Source organism: Helianthus annuus, chromosome 2, assembly GCF_002127325.2.
Source record: "Helianthus annuus cultivar XRQ/B chromosome 2, HanXRQr2.0-SUNRISE, whole genome shotgun sequence".
In the NCBI taxonomy this organism is placed as follows: Eukaryota; Viridiplantae; Streptophyta; class Magnoliopsida; order Asterales; family Asteraceae; genus Helianthus; species Helianthus annuus.
The window spans coordinates 168,424,931-168,447,255 of NC_035434.2; the positions used below are offsets into that span (position 1 = coordinate 168,424,931).

The 22,325-nt window shown below is 39.9% G+C and overlaps 1 non-coding gene across 1 annotated transcript; it reads left to right on the plus strand.

Annotated features, from left to right (window-relative positions):
• Positions 1–18,354: 18,354 nt before the first annotated feature.
• On the plus strand, positions 18,355–18,461 carry LOC118489800. Its single transcript, XR_004887814.1, has one exon. It is a non-coding gene; the product is annotated as a small nucleolar RNA R71 (small nucleolar RNA).
• Positions 18,462–22,325: the final 3,864 nt, after the last annotated feature.

Genomic DNA, 22,325 nt, shown 5'->3' on the forward strand with positions numbered 1-22,325 from the left:
TATTTTTGGACTGGGGTGATGTAGCCCTTAGTCGTTGATGTTGTATGTTATAGTTATGTACTTGTACACTTTACCATGTGGTCTCGATTTATGGCAATGCAATCGCAGTATTCTCATCATATATGATGTTTGATTGATTATTTATGTTTTATAACATGGGATGTTGTGTGATTGATATAATTGTAACATGGGATGTTATGTGATTGGTCTATTTATAACATGAGATGTTATGTACTATTACTATCATTATATACGTACACTTTACTATGGCCTGACCCACGTAAACACATCGTTTAGAAGATGCCGCCGAGACGTCAAACACCAATGCATACCAATGAGGCAGAGCTTCAGCAAGTCATCGCAGCTGCCATCGCACAGTACGCCGCCTCTCAAGGAGGGACTAGTGGAAGTAATCCTGGCAATACTGGCAACAACAATCCGCCTCATGGTAATACTAAGTCATTAAGGCATACCATGATACAATTGGATATCTCTAGCAAGGATGCTAATGCCATTCATATGTTGTAACGTATGTGCAGGGTGCACCTACAAGCAGTTTCTAGACTGCAAGCCTGTCAACTTTGATGGCACCGGAGGTGCTGTCGCTTTTGTTCGTTGGGCCGAAAAGACGGACTCAGTTCTCCGCATGAGCAAATGTGCTCTAGACCAGCAAGTTACCTACATTTCGGGGCTATTCTTGGACGGAGCCCTGTCCTGGTGGAATTTACAAGTCCAAACACTTGGTGAAGCCACTGCATACGCAATGACATGGAACGAGCTGAAAGAGCTCATGCGCCGAAAGTATTGCTCTTGCGCTGAAATTCAGAAGTTGGAAACTGAATTTTGGCATTTGAAGATGGAAGGTCCGAAGATCGCTGAGTATGTTCAAAGGTTTCACGACTTATCTCATGTGGTACCTTATATGGTCACTCCAGAGTTCAAGCGGATTGAGCGCTTCATTTGGGGTCTAGCTCCTCAAATCATAAGTATGGTGACTTCTTCAAAGCCAACAACAATCACTGAGGCAATTGATCTGAGCGTGGCTCTCACAGAGGAGGCTATACGCCTAAACAAGTTTTCTGATGCTGAGCCAAAGAAGAAAGAGACTCATGTCGAGTCGACCGGGGGTAACAAAAGAAAGTTCTCGATTTTCAAACAAGGCACCAGTGGGGTTGATAAGAAAGGAGAGTCAAGAACGCCAGCTCAAGTTACAGCTAGTACTGGAAGGAAAGGAAAGGGATATATGGGTACCCATCCCAAGTGCAACACCTGCCAGCGTCACCATTCTGGCCGATGTGGTTTAAAAGTATGTGAAGCATGTGGGAAAACTGGCCACTCGAAGGATTCTTGTTGGGCCACTGTTGGCCGGGGAGGCCAAGGAGGATTTGGAAATAGAAACAATAACCGGGATGGAAATGGAAATCGCCCACAAGGAAACAGTGGAGGAAATGGGAATCGAGGCAACAATGCGAATCAGGCTGGTAATGCGAACCGTAATCAGAACAACAATCAAGCTGGAAATGGTGGAGGAAACGGGCAAAGACCTGGATGCTTTAACTGTGGTGATATTGGGCACTATAAGAGGAACTGCCCAGAATTGAACCAAGCCCGTGGAAGAGTTTTCAATATCGAAGCGAGGGAAGCGTGCCAGGATCCCAATGTCGTTACTGGTACGTTCCCTGTAAACCAATGCTATGCATCCGTTTTATTTGATACTGGTGTCGATTATAGCTTCGTATCGTTAGAGTTTAAGAATATGCTTGGGTTAGCCGCTAGTAAGTTAGATATTCCCTACTCAATCGAATTGGCTAATGGAAAGTTGGTAGAGGCCAATGAAGTTGTCAGAGGTTGTGTAATCGTGTTGGGAGAGCGTGAGTTTGCTTTGGATCTACTACCAGTCCAGTTGGGAAGCTTCGACGTGGTAGTAGGGATGGATTGGTTATCAAGCAACAAGGCTGAGATTGTTTGTCACGAAAAGGTCGTTCGTATCCCAACCGGAGATGGTGAAACAATCGTGGTTCACGGAGAGAAGCGAGATACGCCTTTAAGAATTATCAGCTGCTTGAAAGCGCGAAAGTGTTTGCGGAAGGGATGTGCTGCCTTCCTGGCACACATTGTAGACAAGAAAGCTGCTGAGCCGAAAATCGAAGACATCCCTGTCGTGAGGGAATATCCAGAAGTCTTCCCAGAGGACTTGCCTGGATTGCCACCTCAGAGGCAAGTGGAGTTCCGCATCGACTTAGTTCCAGGCGCCGCGCCTGTGGCTAAGGCACCTTATAGACTTGCCCCGTCTGAGATGCAGGAATTGTCGACACAACTTCAAGAGTTGTTAGACAAGGGATTCATCAGACCAAGCTTCTCGCCTTGGGGAGCTCCGGTCCTGTTTGTCAAGAAGAAGGACGGTAGTTTTCGAATGTGTATCGACTACCGGGAGTTGAATAAGCTGACAATCAAGAATAGATACCCTCTGCCAAGAATCGATGATTTATTCGATCAACTGCAAGGTTCAAGATTTTACTCTAAGATCGATTTGCGATCAGGCTACCATCAGCTGAGGATATAAGAGGAGAGTATCCCGAAGACAGCCTTTAGGACTAGTTATGGACACTACGAGTTCCTAGTTATGCCGTTTGGGTTGACAAACGCGCCTGCAGTTTTCATGGATCTAATGAACAGAGTTTGCAAGCCGTATTTAGATAAGTTCGTGATTGTGTTTATCGATGACATTTTGATTTACTCAAAGACAAAGGCTGAGCACGAACAGCATCTAAGAGCTATTTTGGAGCTGCTGAAGAAAGAACGGTTGTATGCCAAATTCCCTAAGTGCGAGTTTTGGCTACGTGAAGTCCAATTCCTTGGACATGTAGTAAATGAAGGTGGGATTCACGTGGATCCAACCAAGATCGAAGCGATCAAGAATTGGGAGACGCCAAAGACGCCAACCGAGATTCGACAATTCTTGGGTTTGGCTGGCTACTATCGAAGGTTCATTGAGGATTTTTCAAAGATCGCTCAACCATTGACGTTCCTCACACAAAAAGATAAGAAGTTTGATTGGGGAATCAAACAGGAAGAAGCGTTCCAGCTATTGAAAGATAAGCTCTGCAATGCGCCAATTTTAGCACTACCTGAAGGTACAGAAGATTTTGTGGTATACTGTGACGCTTCGCGCCAAGGATTGGGTTGCGTGTTGATGCAACGCCAAAAGGTTATAGCTTACGCATCGCGTCAACTGAAGGTACACGAAAAGAACTATACCACGCATGATTTGGAACTCGGCGCAGTGATATTTGCATTAAAGATCTGGAGACACTACCTATATGGTACAAAGTGTACAATCTTCACAGATCATAAGAGCCTACAGCACATATTCAACCAGAAGGAGTTGAATATGAGACACAGAAGATGGGTTGAGTTGTTGAACGATTACGACTGCGAGATAAAGTATCATCCAGGGAAGGCGAATGTGGTCGCCGACGCTCTAAGTCGAAAAGAAAGGATCAAGCCCATAAGGGTTAGGGCTTTAGAGATGATTATCCAAACCGACCTTTCCTTGCGCATTCGTGCCGCGTAGAAAGAAGCTCTTAAGGAAAGAAACCTTGAAGAAGAATATCTCCATGGGATGGAGAAGCAATTATTGCCAAACGAGGAAGGAACGTTATGTTTTATGAAAAGGATTTGGGTTCCTCTGTTTGGAGGATTGAGGAAAGTTATTTTTGATGAAGCTCACAAATCACGGTACTCTATCCATCCAGGAGCGGATAAGATGTACCAAGATCTTAAAGATCATTATTGGTGGCCTAGGATGAAAGGCGATGTTGCTGTTTATGTGAGCAAATGTTTAACGTGCGCTAAAGTGAAAGCGGAATACCAGAAGCCTTCAGGACTTCTGCAACAACCTGAGATTCCCAAGTGGAAATGGGAAAAAATCTCAATGGATTTTATTCCGAAGTTGCCAAGAACGCCAAGAGGTCATGACACTATTTGGGTAATAGTGGACCGATTAACAAAGTCTGCGCACTTTTTACCTATCAGGGAGAAGGATAATACGAGCAAGTTGGCTGAAATTTACATGAGAGAAATCGTTACGCGCCATGGAGTACCCCTCTCAATCATCTCTGATAGAGACGGAAGGTTCGTATCAAGAATATGGCAATCCTTCCAAGAAGCTTTTGGCTCACAATTGAATCTGAGCATTGCATTTCACCCACAGACCGACGGACAAAGTGAGCGAACGATACAAACTTTGGAAGATATGCTGAGAGCATGTGTTATGGATTTGGGCGGTAGCCGGGATAAGCATTTGCCATTGGTCGAATTTTCATACAACAACAGCTGCCACACCAGTATTGGTGCCGCGCCATTCGAAGCTTTATATGGTCGCAAGTGCAGATCACCGCTTTGTTGGTCTGATGCAGGTGATAGGCAATTGGTTGGTCCTGATGTGTTACAGGAAACCACAGATAAGATCGCACAGATCCGAGATCGCATCAAGGCGGCTCGTGATCGTCAGAAATGTTATGCGGATCGAAGAAGAAGACCTCTAGAGTTTGAGGTAGGTGATATAGTATTGTTGAAAGTATCACCCTGGAAGGGTGTGGCACGCTTCGGGAAGCGTGGAAAGTTGAATCCGCGGTATATTGGTCCGTTCAGAATTTTGGAAAGAATTGGGTTAGTAGCGTACAAGCTGGACTTACCTGCCGAGCTGAATGGTGTTCACGATACATTTTATGTATCAAATCTGAAGAAAAGTCTAACTCAAGATACCGTTGTCATTCCCACCGACGAGATTCATGTTGACGACACGCTCCATTTTGTTGAAGAACCTGTTGAGGTTACGGATTGGAAAGTGAGCAAAACCCGCCGGAGCAGTGTCAAGCTCGTCAAGGTTCGATGGAATGCAAGACATGGTCCGGAATACACCTGGGAGCGTGAGGACCGAATGAAAAAGAAATACCCCCACTTATTTCCCAAGAACCCTGCATCTTGAAGCAGAACTTAAAATTTCGGGACGAAATTTTTCTAACGGGGGGAGAATGTGACAACCCTCACCAAACCAGGTATCCGTACGACTTAATTAATATTTAATTACTGCTTCGTTACTGTGCTTGCTTGAAATTATGGATAAACTGCTACATGAATACTGATACATGAACATACTTGCATCATACTTTATTTGTTGTCACTCCATTATTTACATACAGAACTTTAGTGACAACCTTGATGCACAAAAGCACAGTAGCACAATGAACGGATAACCCATTAAACATGCTGGTATAGCCAGCATCAGGCAGACACTGCCTCTAAGGCCTGTATGAGCCAGAGATAGTTTACTACACTAGTAGAGAGTGTAGGGAAAAGAGGGTTGTAGAACTGCGTCACTAGGTATAAGTTACAGTGACCGGATGTGCCTAAAACGTACTTTAAATACAAAATTCAGCACTTTAAATAAAAATTCAACATTAAGCTAACTAATAAAGTGCCAAAACATGAGAAAAATATTACTAGACACTTTCTAAAGTGTCGGGAATAAGTTGTGTCACAAAAAATAATATTAACGACACTTTAAAGCTTTGTTAAGCACTTTAACGGATCACTATCCAACCGAACAACCGGACTATACCCGGAACATAAAAATATTACCATCAACATTGTTTCTCTTTTTCTGAGCCAGTTAGGGTCCCCGAATACCCTAACACCCGTCACAACTTACTACATGCTAGTAACCAAGTAACCTCCAACTTAACTTAACTTTATCCTAATTACCTAGTTGAAATCTAACCAAATACCCCCCCCCCTAACGAATTCGGTCCCCCTGGAGGACACCATCTTACAAATCTTGATTATTTTAATCCTTGTGTCATATATCAAGAGGACATAAAATCTAATGGATAATTAGTGGAAGTTGGACTATAAGTAAACATGAGGGGCAAGAGTTTTCATTCATCACAACACACATCAAAAATTCACTACTCTCTCCCTCTCTTGTCCATTTCGGCCGAGAACAACAAGCATCCCACCACCACCTTTCGATTTCCATCTTCCCATTTCAAGCATCTACAAGGGTTAAGGATTGCGTATAAGGAAGCCCGGTGCATTTGGATTGCGAAGGACCTCACTACATTGCTTTTATCCACTCGTTTTTCGACTAGTTTCTTCCCTAGCCTCGAGCTAGTAGTAAGTGACTCTAAACGCCTTCTTGATCTATTCTAAAGTGGTTAAAATGAACTTTGTCGGTTAAAAATCATGAACATGCAAGATAACATACTAAAAGTTTACTAAAATGTTAAACATGTTGGATAAAAGCATTAGAGTTGTGTAAAACTTGTAAGACTTGTTTTGTTGTGATTATTTAGTGTTGATCTATGTTAGTAGTAGCTCGGATCGTCATCTAACCCGGCTAAGTCATGTCCATGAAACATGACCTAGAGTATGTTTAAGTGTAAAAGGGGTTAAATGATGAACACTACTACACATTAAGCATGAACTTGTGTAAAGAATATATTTCTTATTAAATAGACTTGCAAACTAGTAGATCTACGGATCTACAAGTGGTATTTTCAACGGACCAAGCGTCAAAGAAATCATGTCTTCTAAAACCGGGTTTTACATGAACAAGAGTGATTTTTGTAAACACACAAGTGTGTAGACACTTGTGTAACACAAAGTTTTGCAAAAAAAACTATTTTTGTAAATGTTGACAAGAAGTTGTAAAGATGTAACTTCTTTAAAAACGAGACTTTCAAGAAACCGGATTGATTTATACAAAGATCCACTAAAAATAATGGGAAGTCACTACGTATTTTAGATAAACCACAAGTTCATGTATTTTTGCGATTTATATCTATTTTGACTAGTTTGATGGTTTGAATATTGTTTATTGTTGACTGAGAAAATTGTTGATTTGAATTATAAAAGAAAATGATACCCTTGAAAGTGTGGCCACCTCCAGTTACAAGGGAAACTCTGGCGAAATTTTTCCAAAAACCTAACACTTGGAAATATTTTCACCACAAGTGTTATAAATATGTTTCTAACTTGTTTTCAAAAATGTAAATTTCACCACGATTTTATTTACAACATTTCTAAGTGTCGGAGGTGGGATTTTCACAAAATAAAACTTGATAAATATATATTTAGTATTATATATTTTCATAACAACACTTGTGAGATTTTTACGATTATTTTGTGAACTATACAAATATTATTTTTAGGGTAAAAATAATATTACCAGATATTAATGATTCCAAAATAATTTGAACGCCTTCACCATAAATAATTAAGTTACAACGGTATAATTAATACCACCCGATCTTTAAACGTAACTTACGTATTTTCGGAAAAATACTAATGAACGCGTATTTTGACAAGAGTATTATTTTGGAAAAATTATGTGAAATAAAATATAATATTTTTGGGAAAAATATTTATATTTTGGAGTTAGAACTAAAATATATTTTTAAGTGAGACTTAATAATATATTTCGAAGTTATACGAACGCACATGTATTAAAGCCCCCATCCTTGGGAAGGAAAATATTTACCAAATAATTACGAAGTGTAAACACGAAATAGTTGTCTAACTATTTCCCAAAGACATTAAACCTTAAGCTAAGGCACGGCCGTCCGTCTAATAGAAATTAGTACGTGTAGGTCGACGCTCAGCAGATTGATCAGGAGATTTTCTTATTAGAGACGCACCACTGTGAGTTCATGTCCCCCTTTTCTCTTAATTGTTTTTAGTTTTCTAAACTGCGGGGGTGAAATACATGTTACTATGATTACAAGTACTTTTTACATGGTATGGGTAGCGTAAGGAGGGTTATTATTTAGATCATGTGAGTGGGTAGGCGCAACTTGAGGCCATTAATCCTCATTGTAGGACCGAGGGACAGTAGCGGTAGATCTATCTGGGTGTAGCGAGCCCAGCCCCAGGCCCAGCGTAACGGACCTCGGGGTGACTTTGTACCCAACACAAAATATGCTAGGTTTGAGTCTTCCTACTTGCACTTCACACATATCAATGGCCTTGCAAACCATTGGTGATCTCTTTTTCCTTATTTGCTACATACCAGGATTTTATACATACAAAGGTTTTATTACTCACTTACACATGAACTCGCTCAACAATTTTTGTTGATTTTTCCAACTTAGATGTATTTCAGGGAACTAAAGATCTGGCGCGGTATGTTACGTTTTCCCGCTGCATAAGAGTTACGAGGTCATCCAAGTTTAAGGGATGTGACTTTTTCCTGGATGAGTCACAGTTCTTAAACTGCGTTTATTTCATGTTGATGTTTGTGTCTTCTGAACAATGTTTTATGTTATCAGGTTGTAGTTTCCGTTGCATGAGTCAACGCCTTAAGACAATGTTGTGTTACTTATGTTTTAAAACTTAAATCAATGGATGATCTTGCATGGTTTTATTTTCATATAGCTTTGTTATGATTAAGCTATGGTATTAAGAAGTCACACCAAATTAACCACGCTTCCGCAAAGCCAGGGTGTGACAGCGACCAACCAATATGTTTGTTAATTATCTAACATCTATTTAAATTAATTAGTGATAGAATTGGGTTTTCATGAGTTCGGTTGATGGTTCACTCATCTACAGATTATGGTTCAGTGGTTTAGATGATGGTTCGATGGTTCTGACAATGGTTCATATGATGGATTGATGGTTCAAACAATGGTTCGATGTGGTCAGATGATGGTTCGATATATCATCACTAAACAAGTCATTAACAGAAGCATGTCCAATCTATCCTAGGATATCCTCAACATCATCATTAGTACACTTCTCATTCCTATTTTCAACATCATCCATATCAAAGTCATTCCTAAGATCACCCACATTAGAATCATTCACAGTTACATCTTCATCTACATTCTAGCCATTCCTAAGATCATCCACATTAGAATCATTCACAGATACATATTTGTTTACTAACACTAAACACGATATTCTACTAACACTAAACACACACATGGGCAGGTGCACCCATCGTGAGCGAGTATAGCATTGGTAAGATACCGAGGTCGTCCAAGGACACAAGAGCTTTTAATTCCGGTTTATCCTCAACGTCTAATCAAACTAAAATTTGTAGAAAAAGGTTTTAATCATGAAAAATAAACTAAAAATGCTGAAAATAAAAAAAATAAAACAGATAGACAAGATGAATCACGTGGATCCGACTCGCCTTTAATGTATCCTTTGATGATTTCCGCACTTTTGCACTTTTTAAGAGATTATCTTAGTTATATTAGTAGGCCCCTCTTTTGAAGGTGATGTTACCCTTGACCCAGTGGTTTGAGTCACCAAGGACACAATCCCAAAGGGTCGGAATATTGAAAGATAATTAATTAAGTTATTAATGCGTAAAGTGGTAGGCCCCTCTTTTGAAGGTGACGTTACCCTCGGCTAAGTGGTTTGAGTCAGCAGGGATACAATCCCAAGTAGCCGGTTTAGTGTATTAATAGTAGTTTACATATGAGGGGATCAAGTCATTCGCACACCCGCCATCCAATACCAGTGCGTATTGAAGGAGGTCCTTGTATGCTTGACCCAGGTCCTTGCAGGATCTATACACTGAACAAGGCAAGAACCTTACCAAACTATTCCCTTAACCCCCGACCAAGTAACCAACATATCTCTATATAGACCGTAGAGATATGAATGGTGAAAATCTTTACTTTATGTAGACAGTAAAGTAATGCCAAGACACCATGGACAAATGATAAGAAAGTTTCACCTTCAACATAAGAAACTAGTTATTAAAGTCATGAATACAAAACCAAATAAAATGTGCGAAAAAATTAAAAATCAAAAGTAATACATTAAATGTTTGTCTTCACCAAGTGATGTAAGAAACTTAGCCAAACATGGGCATTGATTGACAAGAACTCTTACGATCAATCTTGGATCCCGAGACTACTACACACACTCTAAGGTGGATGATGGATGATGGTGGTGGATGTGGGTGTTGTAGTGGTGGTGGAGTGGTTTCAAAGTGGGAGAGAGGTGGTTTGCCAAGGGATGCCTTTGAAGTGAGCCAAACACCCCTATTTATAGCCTGAACAGTAGCTCGGCCACGGCCCCGTGTCCGCTGGACACGCCCCCATGGCCAACCATTTTCTCTTCCTTCATTAATTGCAATTGTCTGTATTAGGATCCACACGGCCCCGTGTTCGCTGGGCATGGCCCCATGTGCAGAAGCGTATCTGTACTACCAATATTTGCAAGATTATACGAATCTTAGCGTTAACCACGCCCCGTGCTAAGCTGAGCACGCCCTCGTGGTGGGCATAGAAGCTTCTACAGTTTGTTCCTTTTTGCAAACACTTGACCACGCCCTTATGTCCAATGGGCACGGGCTGTGGTCAGTCTTCTGTTCCTTGTTTTTGCTTAGGGAGATGCTGTCGAGGGGTCGGGCATGCCACGTTTATTCATTTTCTTTGTATTTATGTTAGTTTTTGCCGCATATTTGTTCCTTTTTGTTCATTTAACCTCATTTGGTCCTGAAAATACAAAAGGAAGACAAAAGCACACTTTTTTCAATATTAGTACTAAAAAGGGGTTAGTTTTATGCCTCATTTGATGTAATTTATATGTTGCATTTTACACACATCAAATACCCCCACACTTGAATCTTTGCTTGTCCTCAAGCAAAATTCTTTATTTTGTGGCTTACACACCCAAATGGAAAGGGTAGAAGAGAAGTTTTGGGCTTGTCTTGAGTGTCGAGAATCCAAGATCTTTATTGGGTTTTATTTTATACTATTTACAATCCTATTAGTTATGATTTACTTAGAACGTTTCATAAGAGAAATTATTTATTTGGGCATAACATGACTTTTTAAAATCCCATTTATATACAAGTTCACATACCTCACGGGAGATCACTCAACACTCGGCCGAAGATGTATTTTTGTGAAACACTAGAGACCGGCATGGAACTTACTTCTACCATATGCTTGCCAAGCAATCAATCCTCCTCTTTTTAACTATAAACCTTTGTAAATATCAAGAGGACTTGGGGAAGGGTTAGTCTTGGGCTAAAGGTAGGTGGTTTTAGGTTAGTGGTTAGTAAAAAGGGCTAAAAGCGTAAAAAGCATCGGTCGTCGTAAAACTTTTTGTTTTTTTGTGACTTTTATTCAAACTAAGCATTTTCAAACAAAGTTTCTTTGAGGAACTTGTCTGTTTATTGCTAGACTTTCATTTTTTTTATAAAGAAATGTCACAAGAAAACCAAGCTTTTTACTAAAATAAAGGGTTTAAAAGAAAAAGGTTTTGGTGGGTAAAGGGTGTTTGTTTTGTGGGTTTAGAAATGAAAAGGTTTAGGCTCAAAGGAGTTAACTAGGGGGATTTTGGGTAGGTAATAAACAAAATGAAAAATAATGGTGTTGAAAGAAAAATGGGTTAGTCCTAACGCCTCTATCATTTACTTACTTGGGTTTAAGTTGGTAAGGACCGGGAATGTATCACCGTGACAAGTTCTAGAGTCGTAAGAACCAAGCAACTATTCACACAAGAAACGAAAAATGAGCATTTAGTTTAAAGATGTATGCTTGTATGCTCAATAAAGGCTCAAAACTCACTAATTGTGGGAATGGGTTTATAATATGACCAAGTATATATAATCAAATTTTGACTAGATTTGTCATGCCGTTTCATAATTTTCTTATGTTGGTTTTTTTTATCACAATACTATTGGTTGTAAATTTGTAAAAATATAACCTTTTTAGAACTTGTTATTCTCAAATTAAACCAAGACAAGTAAAAAAATGAAAAGTTTTTTTCGAAAAAAAATTTGGGGTGATTAGCGGTTCCAATAGAGTTTTGTGTAAGGCTTGTTATTAGGACTTGCAAAATTCAAGCTTTTAGCATCCCTCCCACACTTAAATTACACATTGTCCTCAATGTGTCCCAAAAATAAGTTGTTCGGTTGATTAAATGTGTAAAAAGGTGTTTAAAAACAAAATTTTATGTTACTGAGAGTTTGGCCACGGGCCCGTGTTGGTCCGAGCACGGCCCCGTGGTCAGATTGCCAGTATCATATTAAATAGAAGGCTGGGCACGGGGGCGTGTTCAGTGAGCACGGCCCCGTTTCCAGTTACCTGTACTGGGCATTTTCTGCAGAAGATCAGGCACGGGGGCGTGTTGGCTGAGCACGGCCCCGTGCTGAACTTGCTGTAATGAAGGAAAATTGTCGGGAGGCTCTGTTTTTGTGCATGGGGTGTGGGTTATTCTTCTCACACCCCAACCGATGACGGAAACATCGGGGCGCGGCACTGGGCAAAACAGATTGTCCAGGAGTTTCCATAACAACTACGATTACCAATTATTTAAACATCACATCCCATACCATGTCATAACAAGTAGCATAGTTATTACAGATAATTCAAAGACAAGAATTCTGTTCTGACAACTCAAATTTTATTTAATTGTTTGTTTCTAAGACTCCAACCTAGCTTGAATTCCACATAGCAGCAAAACATCCTAAGCACCTGTCACATACGTTAAAATAGAGGTCAATACACATAGTCTAAAGGTGAGCATACAAGTTTGATAGATATAATAGAGTTCGAAATCGTTTACGCATAACCAGCATGTAACATGTACAAAGTGAAGGCAAGTAGGTTATCGACAGAGAAATATGCACAGACATGACTGCGAGTTGTAGAATGCGCAGCACATATCCCCACCGGGACACGTGAAGTAAAGCCCTTAACAACCCCTGTCCACGACAGGTGCTGAGTCCAAACTATAGTACTATCGTTGCTAAGGTGTCAGGCAACAATCACTGTGTTAACATAACATACAAGCATTCATCGAATAACACGTAGCATGCAATAGCGGTCAACGTATAAATAGTGTTTGCGTTGTGTGTCGAATGTGATTTAGCATAAGTAACGTATGTAACACCCAAAAGTGCATAAAACAAAAAGGGTTCGAGTATACTCACAGATTGTGTTTAAGTAAATAAACACTCTCTTGGATTTAAGGGAGCATTGAGAGATTATCCTGAAAAGTTAATGATAGCGACTAACGATAAGCGGTGTGTAAAAATGGTAAAAGTGATAAGTGTCGAGTGGCAACCTGATCGGATGGCTATCCGATCGGTTGACCATTCAATCGTATGTCCATCCGTTCGGATGGTCATCTGATCGGATGGCCATTCGATTGGATTGACTTCTGTTTGGTAAGGATGTGTTTGTGTATGATGGCTTTGAAGTTTTTGTTTTAGCATTTTGAAAACAGAGAAATATCTCTACCCTTCAGGCCGATCGATCGAACGGTCGTTCGATCGGATAACAATCCGATTGGTAGGACACTAAGTGAGAACAAGTTCACAGCAGGATGGTCACTCGATCGGATAGCAATATGATCGATTGGCAATCCGTTAGCTACTGATGATCTTTGAAATTTATGAAAATGGATAAGTGTGGAATCAAATGCAAGCCGATCGGATGGCTATCCGATCGGTTGGCTATCCGATCGGGCGGCAATCCGTCCCAACGAACCCAAATCGTCTTGAACTTGACTATTTTTGAAAGTTTTGTAGTTTTGATCGAGACGGTGTGATAACGTGCCAAACAAAAGAAACCCCATGATGATCCAAGTGGTCCGATCGAAGAGGAATCACCCTAGACCGACCAGTTAACTTTGATCAAGACGGTTGTTCATGTTTAACCCGAAATCGGTAGTCTCTTGGATATAAACCAGATCTCGAACCAACACATCACTAAGAAGGAGTAAAAGATCAGAAAGAGCTCCGATTCTATCGGTTTTGAGTGCATTGAGTGTAAAAGAGTTGAAAACCATCTTTCAGTCCTCATAACCATGAATATGTGTAGATCTATGCGAAAACATTGTTTAATCTTGTGGAAATCCTTCAGATCTAAGTCGTTCTTGGTGGAACTAGGCCAACACTTGAAGTTCATAAGAACTTCATGATGACATCACCCTAAAACACCTCAATTCCATTGATTTCACGGTTAAAAGTTGAGATTCAAAAGAGAAAAAGATGAAGAAGTGTGTGTAGATCATAGGAGTACAAGATTTAGGTTGAAAACTTACAAGAATCGCGAGAAATCGAGAGAAAGATGAGCCTGTGTGATAGCAAACGGTTCGGTAACGGCTAGGAAAATTAAAACTCTAAATAAAATGGATAGATCTAACGGTCTCTTGTGATACAGAAACACCACACAAGGAAACGATTAGGGCAAAACTAAATGAGAATCAAGATACAGATACACCACTTGATTCTAATCTAGGCTCCAAGAACACCATTCAAACATGCCAAGTTTGAACTAGCAAGGAAAAAAATTAATTCACCCCAAAATCCATTGAGAGAAAATTAACCAAAACAAATTCTTTACTCAAAACTCACTCCCTTGCTTCTTTCCATTAGTACATATTTAAACTACAATTACAATAACCGACCACTACTCCCATTATCCTTGTTCATGGGTTTTACTAAATAAAATAAAAATGAAAAAGCACATGTTGGAAATAAACAAACTGCAAATAAGAAAGAAAAACACAAAATATAACTTAAAAAAATATTAGATGAAATAAACGTGATTTAAGGATGGCTATCATTCTCTCCGTCTTCGAAAAAGTTTGTCCTCAAACTTGGGACAATCGCATCCGCACCAAACGTTGTATCTCGCATTGGGGGCGGTTCAGGCGGTATTTCCATTATGTATCCAGCGGTGCGTATCTTGAAACGAAACCCAAATCTACACGGACTCCGCAATGGGTTTTGTACAACTTGAAAGGAAATATTGGTTACGTGGAAATTGTAAATGTGAATGACTTTAGTGGATTTCCAAATCTGCATAAGTCCTTCATTGTTACATTCAAAATCATAACCTGCTTTTAGATTTACCTTGGTTTCCTTTAGTTGTAACTTCAGCTCAACATCATATTCCTCTTCATTTTTTGGTTCGTTGGGTTGTGTAGATATTGAAGTGACAATAGGTTCCTGTTCATCTTTGATGGAGGCAAATGTTTCTTCATCATTAAATCCAACCTCCACTTCATTTGATTCTTCTTTTTGATCCGAAATCCCGTAAAGAGCTTGTCTCACGTACATGCACTCATCTTCATCTGGCAGGATCCCGTATTCATCGTACCGGGGCTCCTCATCATACGGTGCAAAAGTGATCCCTCTAGAGGCTTCAAACTCACAATTCTCAGATTTGATGATGAATGTAAGGAACATTTTTCTGAAACAATAAACAATTCAAAGTAGTGTTTTTTTTTCTTTAAGATAACGAGTCGAAACGGATCGCTTCGGCTCTGATACCAAATGATAGCAAACGGTTCGGTAACGGCTAGGAAAATTAAAACTCTAAATAAAATGGATAGATCTAACGGTCTCTTGTGATACAGAAACACCTCACAAGGAAACGATTAGGGCAAAACTAAATGAGAATCAAGATACAGATACACCACTTGCTTCTAATCTAGGCTCCAAGAACACCATTCAAACATGCCAAGTTTGAACTAGCAAGGAAAAAAATTAATTCACCCCAAAATCCATTGAGAGAAAATTAACCAAAACAAATTCTTTACTCAAAACTCACTCCCTTGCTTCTTTCCATTAGTACATATTTAAACTACAATTACAATAACCGACCACTACTCCCATTATCCTTGTTCATGGGTTTTACTAAATAAAATAAAAATGAAAAAGCACATGTTGGAAATAAACAAACTGCAAATAAAAAAGAAAAACACAAAATATAACTTAAAAAAAATATTAGATGAAATAAACGTGATTTAAGGATGGCTATCACTGTGTGTGGCTGGTCGAGTGGAGAGCTGTCACATCACAAATAATGATGTGACAGGAGGTATTTATAGGGTTTCCAAAAGAGGAAAGGGAAGCAAGTGTCGAATAGTCGCTCGATCGGTTGGCTACCCGATCGGATGGCTATCCGATCGGTTGGCCAATCGTTCGATTGGCCACTCGATCGAGGGGTTTTTGCGTGTTGAGTTTCGGTGTTTCGTTTTGCATGCTGAGCATTGTGATGTGTTTCGAGCAAGCGATGCGATAGAGTTACCCATTAGTTACACAAATAACCTAACTACTATATCTAACATACAATCACTTTAATAACTTGTGTTTAGAGTTTGCGATTAAGTTGCGATGCGATAGATTTGCGATTGCGTTTCGATTAATCACCACAAACATAATGTAAACATGCACAAGTAACACATAAGTAACACACACTCGTAAAACAATATACAGAACCTATTAATCAAGGCGCGAATGTGATTGCGATGCGATAAGCGATAAAAGCGATAAAACATGCGATAAATAGCGATTAAACCTCGATTATTAATAAGTACTCCACATAATACAACTAAAGCAATAAGATAAAATAGATTAATTACAAGTCAAAGAAGTCAAAACAGTAGTTGAGCAAGGAGTGACAGATCGCAATTAGCAATCTTTTCTTCCTTTGACTTCAATCTTGACTTTGACTTTGACTTCCGTAGCACGGGGTGTTACAATTCTTTCCCTTGGTAACCCCCACCATTTCGAGTGTGTTTTATTCCTGAAAAGTAAAACTAAACTAGAAAACATAAAAGTTAATCTAAACTAAAACTAAGGATAGTTCCGCGTAATGCCTCCGTGGTGCGCCACGTTTATAAGGGTCCTTGGCTAGACCCGAAGTCAGACATATGTTACCCAAGTGGGATGTTTTGCATCCCATGTTGTACCGTCGGAGAGCATCATCCAAGCTTGAGTCTATGACATCCATGTAGTTGATCGGGTCGTCGTCTTCTACTCTTTTCATAACCCTGAACTCCATCTCTTTGTCTCCTACCCTCAATGTTAACTTCCCACCACTCATATCTACCATTGTGTGAGCGGTGGCTAGGAATGATCTTCCTAGAATGAGTGGTACTTCAGTGTCTTCCTCCATATCAAGTATGAAAAAGTCGGCCGGGAAGATAAAGTCTCTGACTTTTACCAATAGATTTTCGGCGACACCTTGTGGGTATTTGATAGACCTGTCGGCGAGTTGTATGCTCATCTTTGTGGGGCTTGTTTTACCTAGTCCGAGTCGGTCAAACATTGATGCGGGCATGAGATTGATGCTAGCCCCAAGATCGGCTAGCGCATTGCGTATAGGTGATCTCCCAATGGAACAAGGGATGGTGAAACTTCCGGGGTCGATTTTCTTTTGTGGGAGTTTGTTGAGTAGCACGGCGGAGCATTCTTCACTTAAATTGACTAATTGCAATGTTTCAGTTTTCCTTTTGTGAGTGAGAAAGTCTCTCATAAATTTTGAATATTTAGGCATTTAAGTGAGGACTACCACAAATGGAAGATTGATGTGCAATTGTTTTAGTAAGTTTACGAATTTTGTGAATTGCTCATCGGTCTTTTGGCGAAGTAACTGACCAGGGTAGGGCACTGAGGGCTTCTTGGTAGGTTCGTGATTTGGCTGAGGAGTTGTCTCTTTTTGGAGTGTTGGTGAGGTCGTGGTTTGAATGGGTGGTCTTTTGTCGGATGTAGGCATTGGAGCCTCCTCGGGTCCTACGGTACGGTTTCTCAATGTTATGAGATGTACTTGCGCCTTTGGGTTGGTCTCGGTATTGCCAGGTAACGTGTCTTGTGGTCTCTCGGGGAATTTTTGGGCTACTTGATTTAGTTGTTTTTCAATATTTTGAATACTAGCTAGTTGATTTCTAAAGCTCGATTCCATTTGTTGGAATCGATCCGAGTTTTTCTTTTCGATGTCGGAGATGAGGCGGGAGATAGTATCTTCGAGCCTCTCTCGTCCCCCTTGTTGTTGTTGAGAGAAAATTTTGTGACTTATTTCTTGGTTGTTGAAAGTTTGTTCGTTGGTTTTGGTTTTGTTGATTACTACTATTGCCGGGTTTTCTCCAGCCAAGGTTAGGGTGGTTACGCCATCCTTGGTTGTAGGTACCCGTTGGGGGACCTGGCAGCCTTGGTCTATTATCAACGTAGTTAACCATTTCCGTTTGATTATCCATTTCTTTCATACAAATCCAATTATCATGTGGCCCACCACACCTTTCGCAAGCCATAGCCGAGGCCGTTTTTGCCATTTCTAACTTTTTGATTTTTGAAGAGAGGGCCTCGATTTGGGCTTATAAAGAAGCGCTTTCGTCTACCTTATGGGCGCCCGGGGCAATAGATTTTGGGGAGTGTGCCATTGAAAACTGTTTTGAGCAATTTCCTCAATTTGATTATAAATTTCATTTGGGCGACGATTACCTAGAAGTCCCCCAGAGCTAGAGTCGAGCGTTTGTCTTGTGTGTGGCAACAACCCATTATAGAAAGTGGATACTTGTTGCCATACTACAAGACCATGATGAGGGCACTTTCTTAATAGCTCCTTGAACCTTTCCCAAGTTTCATATAAGGATTCCCCGTCCTCTTGTGAGTATGTATTAATTTCAGTCATTAATTTAGCCGTTTTAGAAGGAGGGAAATACTTATATAGAAACTTTTGGGCTAGTTCATCCCAAGTGTTTACCGAACCACTTGGGAGGGTGTTAAGCCAAGCCTTAGCTCGGTCTTTTAGTGAAAATGGGAACATTTAGAGGCGGATGGCGTCTTTTGATGCCCCGTTGATCAGGAAAGTATCACATATTTCCAAAACGTTGGTAATATGTAAATGTGGATCTTCGTCCGCAAGCCCATGGAAAGTTGCGGAGTTTTGGAGCATTTGAATCAAATGCGACCAAAGTTCGAAGTTGTTGGCATCGACATTCGGTGCATTGATAGCGGCGCCGAGATTACCTACCGTGGGCCGTAGGTAATCCATTAAGGTACGCTGACCCGCCATTGGAAGTGGGTCCCCCAAAAATTTCTCTTAGATTTTAGCTTTAAGTCTTTTTCTTAGAAAGCGTTCGGGTTCGTCTAGAGGTTCTTTTACGTCTTTATTGGAACTGGAGCTCATGCACTGCGTAGGAAGTTCAGGTGTTGCGCTTGGGTTCCAAGTCCTGCGATAAAAACAAAAAAGATTGTTGGTCAGAAGTCTCACCACGGCCCTGTGGTCGCTGACCACGGCCCTTAGTCGGGGTTACAGTGATTGTTTTCTAGATCCCAGTTACTGAAAGGTTCAACACGGCCCCGTGCTGCACTACCACGGCCCCGTGGTCACCCTTCTGTAACTCAGAAAACAAAAACTGCCAGTAATGATGCTGGGCACGGCCCGTGTCCAACCAGGCACGACCCCGTGCTGAAGTCTGCAGAAGCTGAAAAATCTAGAAAAAATCCTAAAAAAACAGAAAAATAAGAAAAAATGATTAAGCCGTTCATTCCTAACTTTCTTAAAATCCTTGTGTCCCCGGCAACGGCGCCAAAAACTTGGTATGTGTAAGGTGTGTTATATTTTTATTGATAATGGGCAAGTGCACCCATCATGAGCGTAGTATAGCGTTGGTAAGATACCGATGTCGTCCAAGGACACAAGAGCTTTTAATACCGTTTTTTTCTCAACGTCTAATCAAACTAAAATTTTTAGAAAAGGTTTTAATCATGAAAAATAAACTAAAAATGCTGAAACTAAAAATAAAATAAAATAAAATAGATAGACAAGATGAATCAATTGGATCCGACTCTCCTTTAATGTATCCTTTGATGATTTCCGTACTTTTGCACGTTTTAAGAGATTATCTTAGTTATATTTGTAGGCCCCTCTTTTGAAGGTGACGTTACCCTCAACCCAGTGATTTGAGTCAGCAAGGATACAATCCCAAAGGGTCGGAATATTGAAAGATAATTAATTAAGTTATTAATGCGTAAAGTGGTAGGCCCCTCTTTTGAAGGTGACGTTACCCTCGGCTAAGTGGTTTGAGTCAGTAGGGATACAATCCCAAGTAGTCGGTTTAATGTATTAATTGTAGTTTACATATGAGGGGATCAAGCCATTCGCACCTCCACAATCCCATACCAGTGGGTATTGAAGGAGGTCCTAGTAAACTTGACCTAGGTCTTTACTTGATCTATACACTGAACAAGGCAAGAACCTTACCAAACCATTCCCTTAACCCCCGACCAGGTAGCCAACATATCTCTATATAGACCGTAGAGATATGAATGGTGAAAATCTTTTACTTTATATAGACAGTAAAGTAATGCCAAGACACCATGGATAAATGATAAGGAAGTTTCACTTTCAACATAAGATTCTTAGTTATTAAAGTCATGAATACAAAACCAAATAAAAGGTGCGAAAAGATTAAAAATCAAAAGTAGTACATTAAATGTTTATCTTCACCAAGTGATGTAAGAAACTTAGCCAAACATGGCCTTTGATTGACAAGAAATCTTACGATCAATCTTGGATCCCGAGACTACTACACACACTCTAAGGTGGATGATGGATGATGGTGGTGGATTTGGGTGTTGTAGTGGTGGTGGAGTGGTGGCAAAGTGGGAGAGAGGTGGTTTGCCAAGATATACCTTTGAAGTGAGCCAAACACCCCTATTTATAGCCTGAACAGTAGCCCGGCCATGGCCCCGTGTCCGCTGGACACACCCCCATGGCCAACCATTTTCTCTTCCTTCATTAATTGCAATTGTCTGTATTAGGCTCCACACGGCCCCGTGTTCGCTGGGCATGGCCCCGTGTGCAGAAGCATATTTGTACTACCAAGATTTGCAAGATTATACGAATCTTAGCGTTGACCATGCCCCGTGCTGAGCTGGGCACGCCCCCGTGGTGGGCATAGAAGCTTCTACAGTTTGTTCCTTTTTGCAGACACCTGACCACGCCCTCGTGTCCAGTGGGCACGGGCTGTGGTCAGTCTTCTGTTCCTTGTTTTTGCTTGGGGAGATGTTGTCGAGGGGTCGAGCATGCCACGTTTATTCATTTTCTTTGTATTTATGTTAGTTTTTGTTGCATATTTGTTCATGTTGTCGAGGGGTCGAGCATGCCATGTTCATGTTGTTCATTTAAGCTCAATTGGTCTTGAAAATACAAAAGGAAGACAAAAGCACATTTTTTCCAACATTAGTACTAAAAAAATGGTTAGTTTTATATCTCATTTGATGTAATTTATATGTTGCATTTTACACACATCACCGCCTAAGACCATTACCTAATCACTACTGGGAACAAGATAATAAAATGTACAACATAATCATCTTGTGTATACCATAACAAACTCATAACTTCGTTGAGTTCATGGATAGAATAGAAGTATGCATCCAAGAAATCAACATAAACAACCTTACCCCATTTATAATCATCTTTTATTGCAAATTACCCTTCATAGTGAATCTTGAGAGAAAATAGTTCTCGTTGCCAATCTGAAAACAACATCATTCATCAATTATAATCCATGACAATTATTACAACTTTCGGTGTGAATAAAATTGTACCAAATTGCATTGAATGAGCGACGTACCATATTTAGCTTCATAGTCGAACAATTGACTTGGATTGAGTTTGTATCGATCAAACCCTAGATCGTAACGGTTTGTGGAATTGGGTCTAGAGAATACAAAGGGTTTGTATTGGGTTCACTGATCATTTAAACATGGATTTTGGGTTTTATATAAACCTTTATTTATTAATTTAAGGGTAAATTACAATTTTTGTCCTTTATGTTTGTATCAGATTGCAATGGATGTCCTTTATTTAATAATTACGGTCGTAATTCTTTTATTTGTAAAACCCATTACACCGTATATCCTTTAGCACCAACCATGTTAAAATTTTCAGTTAAATTTATTCATATAAGGACAGTTTAGTCTTTTTTACTTAATTATTTGTTGTATGTAATAACTTATTACGAACACAAATATAAATACCTTCTCTCTCTAAAAACTTACAATTAGGTCCAAAATTCGTCACAATCAAATCAATTTCTCCACTAATTAATCACAATCACATCAATTTCTTCACTAATTCCACCAATTTCTTCACTAGTTCCACCTAGACATTAACGACTCTCTTTACTGCTGCAATTTGTTCATTATAAAAAAATATCACAAAATTCATTATCATAAAAAGGAAGATAACCAAATACACAGTCATTAATATGTCAGCAAAGATCTAATTACCGAATGAAGGTATCACAAGTAAGGAAAACAATTTAAAGTGGGATTGGTAATTGTTTCCTTTTATACCCAAGTTTGCTAGAGACAATAATCTATTATATATAATAAATGAAAGGATTTGGGCTGACGTGGCGCGTTATTAGGGCATCTTGGATTGCTTTTTGGCGGGAAAATAAATGGGTAAATGTTATATTGTTAACGGGTTAACACGGGATCCGGATTGTGACCCAGTTATATAAAACATCTAAAAACCCTAATTCCT